The 15863-nt window shown below is 56.2% G+C and overlaps 1 protein-coding gene across 2 annotated transcripts in view; it reads right to left on the bottom strand.

Moving 5' to 3' along the window:
* Positions 1 to 12629, bottom strand: part of GRIK4 (glutamate ionotropic receptor kainate type subunit 4) — a 261622-nt gene extending 248993 nt beyond the window's left edge. For both annotated transcript variants that reach the window (XM_059676626.1, XM_059676628.1), the window contains exon 1: positions 12193 to 12629. The gene's annotated coding sequence lies outside the window, so the exon portion shown is untranslated. The remainder of the gene's footprint in view (positions 1 to 12192) is intronic.
* Positions 12630 to 15863: the final 3234 nt, after the last annotated feature.

Raw genomic sequence — 15863 nt, 5'->3', positions numbered from 1 at the left:
CCCAGGCATGATTCCTGGGCCAGAGGCCTCAGGCCTGGGCGGGGGCCAGAGCCAGTGATCGGGGGGAGATGGGGGTCCCCTGTCCAAGCCTGACACCTCTGGCGGAGGCATCAGGTCTGGGCAAGGGTCCGATTAGGCGATCGGAGGGTGATGGGGGTCTACGCCTCTGGCCGAGGCATCAGGCCTGGGCAAGGGGCCGATCCTGCGATTGGAGGGTGATGGGGGTCAACGCCTGAGGGCTCCCAGTATGTGAGAGGGGGCAGGCTGGGCTGAGGGACACTCCCCTCCCCACACACACCCAGTGCACGAATTTCGTGCACGGGGCCCCTAGTATGGTTATAAGGGTTATATCCTCTTGTTGGATTGATCCCTTTAGAATTGTCTCTTATTATGGCCTTTGTTTTTAAATCTATTTTGTCTGATGTAAGTATTGCTACTCCAGCTTTTATTCATCTCCATTTGGATGAAATATGTTTTTCCATCCCTTCACTTTTAGTCTGTGTGAATCTTTTGTACTAAAGTGGTTCTCTTGTAGACAACATATATATGTCTTGTTTTCTTATCCATTCAGTCACCCTATGTCTTTTGATTGGAGCATTTAATCCCTTTACATTTAAAGTAATTATTTATTGCCATTTTATTCTTTATACCTGCATTCCTCTTTCTCTCCCTCTTTGTTCTTTCTGCTTCTTAAATAAGACTATGTAACATTTCTTGCAACACTGGTTTGATGGTAATGAACTACTTTTGCATTTCTTGTGTGGGAAGTTCCTTATTTTGCCTCCAATTTTAAACGATAGCCTTGATGGGTAGTCTTGGTTTTAGGTCCTTGATTTTCATCACTGTCAATATTTCATGCCAATCTCTTCTGGCCTGAAGTGTTTCTGTTAAGAAATCCTCTGACAGTCTTATGGGAGCTCCCTTGTAGGTAACTTGCTGTCTTTCCCTTGCTGCTCTTAAAATTCTCTTTGTCTTTAACCTTTCCTAGTTTAATTTTGATGTGTCTTGGTGTGGGCCTTTTGGGGTTCATCTAGATTTGGACTCGCTGTGTTTCCTGGACAGGTATGTCTTTTTCCTTTACCAGGTTAGGAAAGATTTCAGCCATTATTTTTTGCTCTCTCTGTTCTTTTTCTGGGACCCCTATGATGCAGATGTTGTTATGCTTGATGCTGTCCCAGCGGTCCCTTACACTTTCCTAATTTTTAAAAATTCTTTTTGTTGCTCTGCTTGCGTGGTTTTTGTTATCTTGTCCTCTTAATCTCGGATTTAATCCTCTTCTTCATATAACCTGCTGGTGAGTCATTCTAGAGTATTCTTCATTACAGATATTGTATTCTTCATTTCTCATGGATTCTTTTTTATGGTTTCCATCCATGTCCTTTTTTATGCTTACTGTCCCTTTGTTTAACTTCTCACTGAGCTATCCATTCTTTCCCTGAGGTCCTTGAGCATCCTTATAACCATTGTTTTGAATTATATCTGGTAGCTTGGTTGCTTCCATTTTATTTAATTCATTTTCTGGGGATTTCTCTTGTTGTTTTTTTTTTAATTTAGGACATGTTTCTTTTTCTCCCCATTTTGTCTGCCTTTTTTGTCTGTCTCTGTGTCTTAGTTAGATCTGCTATGACTCCAAAATTTGAATTCTACTTTCATGTTGTAGGTGTCAGTGATGCAATCTTCCAGATCAGATGAGCTGGGTGCTCCAGGAATGTCTCTTGTATGCCCCCCTGTTATAGTTTGGTCTTGAATGATGTTGGCCCATTCGTTAGTGGGGTTAACCTCAGTCTGGCTGACTATAAGGATAGACCTTGGTCACAGTATCTGAGCTGCTATGTAGGGGCTGCTCCCCTAGGTAGAGTTGTTCCCAGCTGGGTCTGGTACCTTCCTGGACACCCCCCTTTAGGTGTGCCACTTTTGTGGCTAGTTGGGTCAAGACCTCCTGTGGTCTGTAATCCACCAATTGTGTGGTTCTGGGTCCACCTGGGTAGGGTTCCAGTGCAGGTCAATCTCAGACACTGGCTGAAACTAGCTTTGGGCTACATATCTGGAACTACCATGCAATTCATGTTTGTGGTTGCTTCTACTGGACCTGAGTGTACAGAGGAGGGTCCAAGCTGTGTACAAGGTTCAGCTTCCTCCAGCTCTGAGCAAGGGGCAGATTCATAAAAGTTCCTAGGCACCCTGAGGTGCACCTCAAACCTGTCAGCCACTTCGCCTCTCCCTGAGGTTACTTAGTCTTCCTTGAGAGCCTCTGGAAGAAAGACTGTAGAGAGGACCCAGGCTTTCCCCAACCCACAGATCCTTCTACAAGGCATGAGCTCAATAGGGCAGGGTGACTAGGGTTGAGAGGATGGGGTTAATGGGTCTCCTGCTTGGAGGCAGTGTGATCAGGCCCTCAATGGGGGGAAAGTGGGCTTATTCCAGAGACATACCAATCAGTCTCTGCTAGAACCTCTGACCTTAGTCCCCTAGGAGAAATGCTCCACAGGTTCAGGTTGGGCGCAGCCAGCCAGCCCCTCCATAGGAGCAAACTCAGCAGGGCAGAGCCCTCAGGAGTCTGAAGGACAGGTTAAATGAGTCTTCCATTGCGGGGGGTAGGGGATGCCAGCTGAGCTTGCAGAGGGGGTAACAATGCCTCCCAATGCCAGAGCCACACAACCCAGCACCCATCTGAGTCCCAGACAAGAGCCTCCAAGGGAGATGTGCTCCAAAAGTTCAGAGTGCTCTGTGCAGCACTCTGATCTCCCTGAGAGACTGAACTCAGCAAGGGCAGGGCTCTGGGAGTCAGACAAACCAACCAAGAGAATCACCAGGTGGGGGCAGTTGGGCTCCAGATGTGCGAGTGAGTTGGGGAAGAATGGCCACCATTCCAAAGCTACCTAGCCCAATGACTGTCTGAGCCTCCACCAAGGGCTGCTCCAGAAAAAGAGCACCAAAGGTCCCTACTGGGTGCAGCCAGCGGACTTTTCTGCAGGACTTGAGCTCGGTAGAGTGGTGATGCCAGTATTTGGAGGACCAGGCTAGCGCACGCCCCTGTCATGAGACCTCGGTGGCTGATCCCACACACCTCTCCTCAGGCCACACCACCCAGATCTTCTCCTTATGACTCCCATATGCCGAGTCACCTTCCCTCGACCAGTGCCACAGGTAAGTGTCCCAGAGCAAGATCCTGTGTGTTGGCCCTTTAAGAGGGCACCTTGGCCCTAGCTGGTGTTGTTCAATGGTTAGAGGGCCAGCCCAAGGACTGACGGGTTATGGGTTAAATTTCAGTACCTCGGTTGCAGGCTTGATCCCAGCCCCAGTTGATGGTCAAGAGCATGGTTCAGACTGCCAGAGTTATATCCAGCTCTACCACTTACTAGTAAGTCACCTTGGGCAAGCTATGCAACTTCTCTAGGTCTCAGTTTACTCGTTTGTAAAATGAGACAATAGTCCCTACTTATAGGGTTGTTGGAAGATCAACTTAATGTACATAAAGCAACTGGAACATAGTATGGGCTCAATGTTAGCCTTCAGAAGATGGGGAGGAGCAGCAGGGAGAGGAGGTGGCGGCAGAGCAGCAGCTGAAGCTGGTCAACCAGCCAGTGGAGATTCTGTCTGTAGGTGAGAGGAGAACAGCAGGTGAGATGTTAAATGAATGATCTCAAGTTCCTTCCAGGAATAAGATTCTATGACTCATTTAACCTCCCAGAGCTTCCATTTTCTAGCAATTACATAGGCATTACCATTCCAGGACAAATGCTGCTGTATTCTGTGTAATGTCCTCAACCTTGGGAAGAGTCGGTTTACCCAAGGATCACTGTCTTCAATGTCTGTGCAGGCCGCTAACAGCCTTCAGAAGGTTCTCGTGTGTGGACAGAGCCCAGGGAAGGGATCCAACTTCCCAATCAAATAGCTGTTGTCTTCAGCAGTTACTAACACCCTGAGAGAACGCAATGACACTTCCTAGGTGTCCCGCCTGTCACACCTGTGGCCCTGTGAGCTTGTCGGGGGAGGAGCAAAAACCACTAAGAACATCCTAAGTCTTTGAATATGTGCTACCTACCAGGAAGTGGCATGGCAGCTCCAGCAGAGGGCAGGTGGTGCTGATGGAGGCTTAGGGATAGATGAGATCTGGTGAGAACTACACCACCTCCCCCCAGGGAATGACACAAGAAGGGCCTCTGGCCCTCCCTAAACCCGTTAGTCTCCTCTGCTTCTCATAAAGGCTCTCTCGCCTCCAGAAAGAGCGATGCCCAACTCCCATCTGGTCACCAACCTCGCTGGGGACAGTCTTCTGTCATCTCATGAACGGAACAAGGCCAGGGGGCACTGTAAAGGTCGGTAATACCCACAACTGCAGCAGCAGTGCTCCACTGCATTCCTTCCTGAGATGTCCCAGCATGCCTCGGAGAGTGCACACCCCAGTTAGCTCATCCTCCTGAGGACCTGGGCAGCCATGCCAGCTATTGGGGCCCTGGGCCCTAGAGAGGCTGGTGATTAGACTGGTTCTGGTGGGTCTGAGCTCCATCAAATGCTCAAACTTCTTGGTGCCTGAGGGCGTTTTACCTAAAATGTGTTTACTCTAAGCCAGTGTCCCAGGTCACCACTCTGATTCCCTGTCCTGGGAGCCTTCACTCAACTGGGGACCCTGTAAGGTAGTTTATTAAGTGCCCCTGTTGAAAGGAAACTGAGGCAACAATAAGTAGCCTGGATTTCCTGATTCCAAGCCAGGTCTCTTCCACTGGCCCACAGCATACCCCTACTTCCCCAGAGAAACCCCTGAACTCTGTGCGCACCCCGGCTTCCGTTTCAGCCTCTGTGACCAAAATATCCCACAGCACCCCAAAGAGACATAACCACCGCCATCTGCTTTCTCTCCTTCTCTGAATGAATTCTCTGCGAAAACCCTGAGGAGAAGGAAGGGCCATGGGGGCTGACTTACAGGTGAGGGCAGGGCTGACATACAGGTGAGGGCAGGGCTGACTTACAGGTGAGGGCAGGGCTGACATACAGGTGAGGGCAGGGCTGACTTACAGGTGAGGGCAGGGCTGACATACAGGTGAGGGCAGGGCTGACTTACAGGCGAGGGCAGGGCTGACTTACAGGTGAGGGCAGGGCTGACTTACAGGTGAGGGCAGGGCTGACATACCGGTGAGGGCAGGGCTGACATACAGGTGAGGGCAGGGCTGACTTACAGGTGAGGGCAAGGCTGACTTACAGGCGAGGGCAGGGCTGACTTACAGGCGAGGGCAGGGCTGACTTACAGGCGAGGGCAGGGCTGACTTACAGGTGAGGGCAGGGCTGACATACAGGTGAGGGCAGGGCTGACATACAGGTGAGGGCAGGGCTGACTTACAGGTGAGGGCAGGGCTGACATACAGGTGAGGGCAGGGCTGACTTACAGGTGAGGGCAGGGCTGACATACAGGTGAGGGCAGGGCTGACTTACAGGCGAGGGCAGGGCTGACTTACAGGTGAGGGCAGGGCTGACTTACAGGTGAGGGCAGGGCTGACATACCGGTGAGGGCAGGGCTGACATACAGGTGAGGGCAGGGCTGACTTACAGGTGAGGGCAAGGCTGACTTACAGGCGAGGGCAGGGCTGACATACAGGCGAGGGCAGGGCTGACATACAGGCGAGGGCAGGGCTGACTTACAGGCGAGCGCAGGGCTGACTTACAGGCGAGGGCAGGGCTGACTTATAGGTGAGGGCAGGGCTGACTTACAGGTGAGGGTAGGGGCTCACAGGGGTTGGACACCTGCCCAAGGCGTTTTACAATGAATGGCAGGCGAGCCTCAAACTCAGGAATGGGTAGCAACTGATAAGCTTATGGACTTACTTCCCAACCCTGGGAACAGCTAGTGCAGAGCTGGCACCTCCCGGGTCAACATAAAAGAGAGAAGAAAGTCATAGCAATCAGACAGGCGGCATCTTGCAGAAGGACCCTGGGACACCCACTCCTGGAAGCGGGGCCCACATCACTGCCCTCACATCCATGTTCTAGGAACTGATCTCTGTAACAAACATTTGTTAAGCATAAGTTGAGGTCAGTTAAATAAGACAGATATTTATTAAACACCTGCTCTGTGCAAGGCACTTAGGACAGGACTGACCTTGAGCAAAGCAGGTGTGGGGTCCCAGCCCTCTTGGAGGTAAGCTCCATTCCAGGTCCCCTGGAGGTGAAACACAGATGAGCAACTTTGAGAGCAGTGAGGGCTGGGCACAGGGTCCCAAGGCCACGAGGGGAGAACAGAGAGGGCTGGGCACATGGTGAGTGCCATGAGGAGAGAACAGAGAGGGCTGGGCACATGGTGAGTGCCATGAGGAGAGAACAGAGAGGGCTGGGCACATGGTGAGTGCCATGAGGAGAGAACAGAGAGGGCTGGGCGCATGGTGAGTGCCATGAGGAGAGAACAGAGAGGGCTGGGCGCATGGTGAGTGCCATGAGGAGAGAACAGAGAGGGCTGGGCGCATGGTGAGTGCCATGAGGGGAGAACAGAGAGGGCTGGGCACATGGTGAGTGCCATGAGGGGAGAGCAGAGAGGGCTGGGCACATGGTGAGTGCCATGAGGGGAGAGCAGAGAGGGCTGGGCGCATGGTGAGTGCCATGAGGGGAGAACAGAGAAGGCTGGGCACATGGTGAGTGCCATGAGGGGAGAGCAGAGAGGGCTGGGCGCATGGTGAGTGCCATGAGGGGAGAACAGAGAGGGCTGGGCGCAGGTGAGTGCCATGAGGGGAGAGCAGAGAGGGCTGGGCACATGGTGAGTGCCATGAGGAGAGAACAGAGAGGGCTGGGCGCATGGTGAGTGCCATGAGGAGAGAACAGAGAGGGCTGGGCGCATGGTGAGTGCCATGAGGGGAGAGCAGAGAGGGCTGGGCGCATGGTGAGTGCCATGAGGGGAGAGCAGAGAGGGCTGGGCGCATGGTGAGTGCCATGAGGGGAGAGCAGAGAGGGCTGGGCACAGGGTCCCAGGGCCACGAGGGGAGAGCACAGAGGGCTCGCAGAAGGTGTGGAGGTGAAACCCAGTCATCAGAAATGCCTGAAAGAAGTGCCATACACAGCACGTGGCTGCAGGTGCTCACCCTCACACAAGCCTGCTCACCTGCTGCCCAGAAAGCCCCCTACCCAGCCCCCCATGCTCCAGCGGCCTCCCCTCCGCTTGGCTGGCAACATACTCAGAGCTTCCCTCAGAGGGGCTTCACCTCTGGCTTTGTTTCTGAAAGTGGCATCACAGTTGCCCTCATCTCCAGGGCGAAAACCTCAAAGTTCTCTCCTACTCCCCTGCTCCCTCATCTGCTCATCCAATCTGTTGTGTGCTCTGCTGTTTGGAAATGCTACTCAGTGCACCTCCTTCTGCCTTCACCGCAGCCCCAGGCCCTCAAGTCCTGGCCGGCACTGCACACCTCTGCCCATGGATCCTCAATGTCTCCCAGCCTGGATGTGTCAACTGGACTCTCTCCTCTCCGCTCGCCCGCCCTCCTGAGCTGACTCGTTCTGCCGACCCCCGCCCACTCAAGACCTTCCTTTCCTGGCCTCACCGCATCCTCAGGACATGCCTGCCCCCCTCCCGGTGCAGCCCTCCTCACCCAAGAAGGCCCTCCTCTGCCCTGAGCTCCAGTCCGGGGATGTTCTGTGCTCGCAACTCACATCACCCACCTGCCCAGGGAAGAGCCCCATGCAGGGGCCCCTCACTAAGTAGTCCCTGCGGGGCTGTATGCAAAGGACACACGTACATTGAGTGGGTTCTGTCGTGGAATAACACCTGAGAGGAATCTATGTAATAAAAGCCTAAGTGCCCGTTAAGGCAGAACGACCAGTCGCTATGATGCACACTGACCACCAGGGGGCAGACGCTCAATGAAGGAGCTGCCTCCTGGTGGTGAGTGCGCTCCCACAGGGGGAGTGCTGCTCAGCCAGAAGCGGGGCTCATGGCTGGCAAGCACAGTGGCGGTGGTGGGAGCCACTCCTGCCTCCACGGCAGCGCTAAGGAGCAGCAAGCAGGCAGGCGGTAAGGAGCAAGGGGTCCCAGACTGAGAGGGATGTCCGCCTGCTGGCTTAGGCCCATTCTGCCAGCAGGCAGACATCCCCTGAGGGGTTCCAGACTGCTAGAGGCCCAGGTCGGACTAAGAGACAACCTCTCCCCGCCCCCCGCCCCCCTGCCACCCCCAGTGCACAAATTTCATGCACTGGACCTCTAGTCTTTTTATAAAGGGCCTCTCCCTCCCTTTTCCAGGCCCAGGAACAGGGGAAGGAGCTGGGGTTCTGGAATGTCCCCCCACCCCCATCTGTGAAGCAGCACAGACATCCCACTGCAGTGCCCCAGGGCCCCTCCTCACCTGTAGAAGTGGAGACGCTCACAGCTGCCTCATGGGGAACTGGGACGACTGAGAGGGATAAGCAGAGCAGTGCCATGGGCAACCGATGCCCTTCTTCATCCCACATTTGACCTTGGCGGGCACTGTGGTGGGAGATGTGTTTACATTTGATTTGCTAAATGGAACGCATACCCTATTTTACATGACCAAACGCTATAATCACTTCACATGTTCCCGCTATGAGCAGGGGCCAGTTTACAGGATGCAGGATGACCCTTGTGAGGTAGGAGCCCAGGATGTGAAAGGCACCTGGCAAAAGGCTCTGCTCCTCACGGGACGTGCCATCTGCGTGGGGAGCAAGAGGGTAGGTGATTGCCCCCAGCAGGCAGGAGCAGGCAGCTAAAGCAGTGACACCAGGGCAGCATGGGAAAGCCCACCCAGGGCTGCTGAGTGGGCCTTCCCTTCAGGTGACACATCAATTCCCATCCACTCACATTCTTGCTGTAACAACCCTTCAAGCAGGTGAGATTATCCCCATTTTACAGGTGAGGCAAGTGAGGGTAAGCAATTTGTTCAAAGTCACTGGGAGTCACACAGGGATAGAAACCTAGGTTTCCCAGCACTTAGCAAGTACTCCCTGCTGGCACCTGAGGATGGGGTGGGGCTCCCAGGAAGAGGGAAGAAGAGTCCTGGTGGCGGGGAGGCGGGCAGAGGGTCCCACCCTGAGGCAGAAAGCTGGGTCCAGCCTGTGAGTGGTCTGGGCTTCCAAGCTGCTACATGGGAATTCTGTCCAGCTGCCCGGGGGCCGCTGAGGGCTCCTGAGATGGGTCACATGTCACCAGCACCTTCATCTGCAGGAAGGCAGGTGTGGCCTCAGGCTGCCCAGGGAAGAGACTGTATTACCACGACCCAGGGGGGGACCACTAGAGCCCCACGTGAGGACAGTGGCCGTGGGAAAGGGAAGATGAGACAGGGCACCCAAAGTTCTCACAAGAGCAGAGAGGGCTGAGGTGATAAGGATGGAGCAGGGGGTGGGAGAAAAAGGGAAGAGGCGCACAGGGGTCCCAGGACCAGGCCTCAGGCTTTGGAGAACCCGGAGCTCTTTCTGCAGGAGCGAGTCGAGAGAAACGGCAGGCCCAGGGTCAGGGTGGCGGGAGACCCTGGTGCTGAGCAGCCAGTCTAAGGTGGAGAGAATGCAGAACCAGGAGCCAGCTAGATCCCAGACCCTGGGCGGATGGAAGTCAGCCCGCCAGCCCCACAGGGAGAGGAGAGTGCTGAGCTGACGCGGGAAGATGAAGAGGAACTGAAGCAAGGGATGGGGAGGGGAGAGGCTGGACAGCTTTAAAGCAACAAGTAGCAGCAAAGGAGCACTGGGCTGGGCGTCCAGAGACCCCGGGCGCAGCCGCAGAGCCACAGGCATTTAACCTGGGGAAGATGCCATTTCTTGAGAATCAGTAACACCTTACCGGGTGGTAGCAGATCAAATACTAGGAGGTCCCAAGTAGAGATCAAATAATTTTTCTAAAAAGCATTTGGAAAACTGTGGGGCTATACACACCTAACGGATATGCCTCTGCATAAACAACAAGAGATGCTTTCTTTCCACACAGGTTCACCCACTGCCCAGCCCGTCGGCCACACAGCCCTTCCTCCGCTCCCTCCTCACAGCTCTTCCTGTTTTCCCAGCAGTTTACCCCCTCACCCAAGACAGGCCTTCCTCTTCTCCCTTCCTTCCACCGGGGTGGGGGAGGGGGAGGCTGGGACCCCAGCAGGGGGGCTGAGGCCCCTCCAAGGCCCTGCTCCCAGCAGCTGTGGCCTTTCCCACCACATACAAGTTTCCTCACCGTCCTCAGGGAAGACAACGGGAGAGTCAGACCACCTTCCGGTGCTGGGGAGATGTCAGCCAAGATGCCTTTGGAGGGGGAATGGGGAAAACACAGAAAAGAGCGAGTCTCCTCTCAACCCTCTCAACCCCCCTCCACGAACCCCCGCGTCTGCCCCACCAGGCAGTGCCCCAGCCCTGGGCCCGCAGGCCTGCCTGGGGGCCGAGCTGGGCAGGCAGAAGCTAGTGACAAACCAGGCCACAGCTCCCCACACAAGGCTCGCTCCACAAGAAATGAACAGAATATGGAAAATTAAACCCAGACACGGCAACGTGTGCTTATTAGATTAGCTCTCCAGAGGGCCGCGACCTTGACAAACACATCCAGTCAGTGAGGAAAGTAACAAACCTGATTAATAATGAGACATGAGCCCTAGCTGGTGTGGCTCAGTGGATAGAGCATCCGCCTGCAGATTGAAGGATTCCAGGTTCGATTCCCGCTCAGGGCACAGGCCCGGGTTGTGGGCTCCATCCCCAGCAGGGGGCGTGCAGGAGGCAGCCGATCAGTGACTCTCTCTCATCACTGATGTTTCTCTCTCCCTCTCCCTTCCTCTCTGAAATCAGTAAAAACATAGTTTACTAATAATCATCATGAGACATGAGCTTCAGCACAATCAGCTTCATGACCCCCATGGAGATCCAGGGGCTCCTTCCTGGGGGGACCAGACACAGCTGCCTCTCCGGGCTCCTGGCCGCCATCCCGAGCACAGACACAGGGAAGTACCGCAGAACCGGATTTCTCTCGCAGGTGACCCCTGCCCCCCAGGCAGCCTCTCCCCCACAGCCGTGAGCAGGGGCTCCTGGGAAGATCCCAGCACCCAGTGACTCACCGGAGCTTAAGTGAAGGTCGCTCTCTTGGTTCCTGACAGGGTTCAGGACTCCTGGCCAGTCCTGAGTGCCCACCACTTGGCAAAGGGGCTTCCCGAGCCCAGACAACCCAGGCCCCTGGGAGGCATGCCCAGAAGAGCCACTGGAGGGAGGCGGGGAGATGGCACCACGTGGCACCCCAGACAACAGCACCAGGAGGAGATGGCAGCATAGAGATGCCCAGAGCTGTGCAGCCAAAGCCCCAAAGGGGGAGAGGCTCTGCGCATTGCCCCACCTCTGCCAGGCGGCAGGGCCCTGGGCCAGGCCCTCCACCTCCTCTGCCCCAGGCCCTGGGCCGGCACTCCGGAACTCCAATGCCCCCCCTCGCTGTCACCAGCTCCAGGGAGCAGGGGAAGAGGCACAGGTGCTTTCCAGGCCTTGAAACCTCCTGCCAGACCCCAGACCCGGGGCCGACCCCCCACCCCCAGGCCAGGTCTGAGCTCTGTGCTCTGCCAGCCTCACAGGAGAGTGCCATCAGCCACCCCTCCCCCAGCGTCCTCCCAGCCTCCTGATCACTGGCCCAAATGAAGGTCTCCCGAGTTTCTCCTGGCTTCCCGCGGGATGAACGAACGAGGGTGGGATGCACGGAGCTCTTAGTCCAGGGAAAGAGCGTCATTTCTGATAGGGCTCTGGGTCCCCCGAAGCCACAGCATGCAGAATGGCAAGGGTGGTGGTGGCCGGAGTCCAGCGCAGGGGCTAGGGGAGGCCCAGGCAGATGCCAGTGAGAAAGGCCGGGGGAGGGGGGGGTCTTGGGACCCAGGGCTGAGCTGGATGGGGGGCTGTGGCCAGGAAGCGGGAGATCAGAGGCCCAGGGGAAAGGGGGAGGAGAGGCGTGGGGAGCACCAGCCCTGCAGAGGCGGGGAGGGGGGAAGTGGGGTGGGGAGGGGGGAGGACACAGCGGGAGGACCCGGCCCAGGAAAGGATGCGGAGGGGAGGCTGGGACGGAGGCCTGCGGGACCGGGGTGGCGGGGGGTGGGGGGGCAGGGCCGGCTCTCAGGAGGCGGGAGGCCGAGGCGGGTAGCGGCCCCAGGGGTAGGAGAGACCCAGACTTCCGAGTGGGGGGCACGGACGCGGGAGGGGCGCGAGCGTAAACCCACAGGACGGGCGCCGAGGCGCGGGGCACCAGCGGGGCTGCGGCGGCCTTACCTGGCGGCTCGGCACGGGCTGGGCAGGGCCGGTGCTGGCCGGCGCGCGGGTCCCTCGCTTCTTCCGCAGCAGCTGCCGCGCTCGGCCCGACCGCCGGCGGCTGGAGGGAGCGTCTGTGTCCGGCCGAGTGGGGCGCGGGCAGCGGGAGGAGTGGGCGCGGGGCGCCGCCCGGCGGGCAGTGCGGGCACTGCGGGCGGGTGCCAGCTGGCCTGGGGTGGGGGGCGGGGGATGCGGGCGGGGGACGCCCAGCCTTCCCGGTCGCGGCAGGAGGCGGCGGGCCCAGCTGCGGGCAAACTTCCTGCCGCCCGGGGCTGGGGGAGCCGCGGGCTCGGCTGGGCACCGGCGCCAGGCCGGGGGCGGTGGCCGCGGTGCAGGCTCCGCGGTGCGTGGACCTCAGGGGACCCGCGCAACCCGCACCTGGCGCCGCCCGTGCAGAGGCCGGCAGCCCCCAACGGCCTGGGGAGCAACGGCCCCCGCCAGCTTCGCGGGCAAGGGCGCCCCCTGGCGGGTGTGGGGCTGCGCGGGCGGAGCTGGCCCACAGGCTGGTGGTGATGCTGGATTCCCTGAGGTTCCGCGGGAGAGGCCCGACCGCTCCAGGAGGCCGAGGACCATCTCCTGCGAGTGGTGCCCACACACCGCCGTTAGCACCGTCACCGGGCGGCGCTGGGATCCTGTTCAGGTTGAGGATCCAAGGATGGAGGCGGCGAAGGGACAGCCCAGGCGCCCAGGCTCCAGGTGAACCAGGTTTGAGTGGCAGGACCTGGAGGCGGCCAGGCTTTCAGACAGGGCGTTGCCCATCTGTGTCGCCCATACTCCGCAGGTGGATGCTGGGGCGGGGCCCGGAGGAAGGAGTCCCGGGACCTCTGGCCTCCTCGAACATGAGTTCCTCTTCCCACCCACCACGTCTGCATCTCAGACAAGGGCGCCATCGCCATGGGTCCAGGCCCCACCCCACCGTCAGCCCACAACCTCATCGGATTCTCTGTGGATCCCATAGCGATGATATGTCAGAGGGAATGAGGCTGGCCCAGCTGAGCTTTTTTCTTTTTTAATATTGATTTCAGAGAGGGAGAGAGAGAGAGAGAAACATCAATGATGAGAGAGGATCATGGATTGGCTGTCTCTCTGATGCCCCGCTCTGGCGCTGGATATCCCTTGACCTGAATGGAACCAGGAACCCTTCAGTCTGCAGGCCGACACTCCATCCACTGAGCCAAACCCGCTGGGCCCAGCTGAACTATTTCTGAAGCTGCTGCCTTAAATGGGAAAGATTGGGAAATGGGCCTCCCTCTCTAGGAACCTCTTGTGGGAAACACCCCTTGCAGCCTAGTGCTAGGTAGGCAGGGCTCAGTGTGCATGGGCCTCGTTAAGCCCTGTGGAGCCGAGCGCTGGTGGCTGTACATGCATCCACCAGAAGTTTGTTCTCCTGAATTTGCTTTTAGCTTCTTCCTTCTTTGTTTTCCCCCGGATCCTTGATGAATACTTGCTCTTAAATCTACCAACCATGCCTTTTCCCAAAGGTCCCTTTGAAGGCTCATCACAAGTCCATCAGTGATGCAACAGAGCCAGTGAGGCACACAAGTGACCAGGCACCTTGCCCTCACTGCAAGGTTGCACATGCTGTCGCTGTGTCGTCACCATCTCTTAATGCGATGGCTCCTAACTGAGCTCCCTGCCTGAGACTGGCTTTCTCCAACACATCCACAAATGACTGCCAGGGATGGCTCTCAAACAACCTTTACCACTTCACACCAGCTGAAAGGCTTTTACACCCATGGGGCCATCAGGTACAACTGAGTTCAGACTCCTTGGCACAACATGTCAACTCCTGCTTAATCCTCCTGCCTCCCACAGCTTTCACCCCTGCCCAGCTCATACTCCACCAATGCCAAACTGCTTACCAGTATAGTTACTTTCCCGCCCCTCCTGTTGTGTGCTTCTGTCTCTTTATTAAATGAAATTACTCTGCCTGGAACCCCCCAGTCCCCAGCCACACAGAGAGATGAACAATTTCATATTTACCTTCAAAACTTGGTTCAGGATTCTCCTCCTAAACTAGAACTGTTTCCAAATCTGCTACTATTGGGTGCCTTTCCAACAGAATTCATTACTTGTGGGAAGCCGCCTATTGTCTTCTCTAGCAGAGAGGTGTGGACAAGGAGCCCGGAATACTGGTGACCCTTGAGCCCTGGCAAAGGTCAGAGCTATGCACCCACTGTTTAGTCCAGACAGTGGTAGCTGAAGCAACTTCCCCACCAGATAGTCATGTAAATCCTTACTGAAAAGATAATCTGTCTGTTACTGGAAATTGCCTGCCTAAGGGCTATGGTTGTATCCCCAACTGAATAAAAGGATGGCAAGGCCTGAGCACAAGCGGAGTCCATCCTCTTGGGATGGGCTCTAACCGGGCCCCCCAATTTCCAAATTATCTCTTGTCTCATCTCTTTCATTTGTGTGCGGCCCCTCTTCCAGATCCTGAACCCTGAACCATGCGGGACGTGGGGAAACATACACAATGACTTCCTTCTCTAGACTTCTCTTGCACTGATTAGAGCTCATGGTTCCTTGTTTCATGTCTTCTTTCACCAAGAAACTGTGAAATTATTCTTCTGGATTTTTTTTTCTCCCTGATGCCCCACTCTAGTGCTCGAGCTCCCAACCTAGGCATGTTGCCTTGACCTGAACGGGACCAGAGACCCTTCAGTCTGCAGGCCGACGCTCCATCCACTGAGGTGACATGGATGACACGCAGCACAGGGAGAGCACCGTCCTCACCAGGTGACATGGAGACATGCAGCACAAGAATAGCCCTGTCCTCACCAGGTGACATGGATGACATACAGCACAGGGAGAGCACCATCCTCACCAGGTGACACGCAGCACAAGGAGAACACCTTTCTCAAAGGTGTCATGGATGACATGCAGCACAGGGTGAGCACCATACGTACCGGGTGACATGGATGGTACACAGCAGAGGGAGAGCACAGTCCTCACCAGGTGACATGGGTGACACACAGCACAGGGAGAGCACCATCCTCACAGGATGACATGGATAACACCCCGCAGAGGGAGACCACCATCCTCAACAGGTGACATGGATGACACGCCACACATGTTGTGTCCCTTCCTCACCAGGTTACATGCAGCACAGGGAGAGTACCGTCCCACAAGGTGACATGGATGACATGCAGCATAGGGAAAGAACCCTTGTCACCAGGTAACATGGATGAAAAGCTGCACAGGGAGAGTCCTGTCATCAGCAGGTGACTCACAGCAAAGGGAGAGTACTATCCTCACCAGGTGACAGGGATGACACTCAGCACAGGGAGAGCCCCGTCCCCACCTGGTTACATGGATGACACACAGCACAGGGAGAGCCCCTTCCTCACCAGGTGACATGGATGACATGCAGCACAGTGTGAGCACCGTACTCACCGGGTGACATGGACGAAATGCAGCACAGGGCGAACAATGTTGTCACGAGGTGACATGGATGATACGCAGCAGAGAGAGAACACAGTCCTTACCAGGTGACATGGATGTCATGCAACAGAGTGTGAGCACTATCCTCACCGGGTTCCATGGATGAAATGCAGCACAGGGCCAAAAAACCATCATTACAAGGTGACATGGATGACATGAAGCACAGGGAGAGCACCATCCTCACCAGG

Source organism: Myotis daubentonii, chromosome 19 (assembly GCF_963259705.1).
Source record: "Myotis daubentonii chromosome 19, mMyoDau2.1, whole genome shotgun sequence".
Classification (NCBI taxonomy): Eukaryota; Metazoa; Chordata; class Mammalia; order Chiroptera; family Vespertilionidae; genus Myotis; species Myotis daubentonii.
This window is presented reverse-complemented; position numbering and strand designations above follow the sequence as displayed.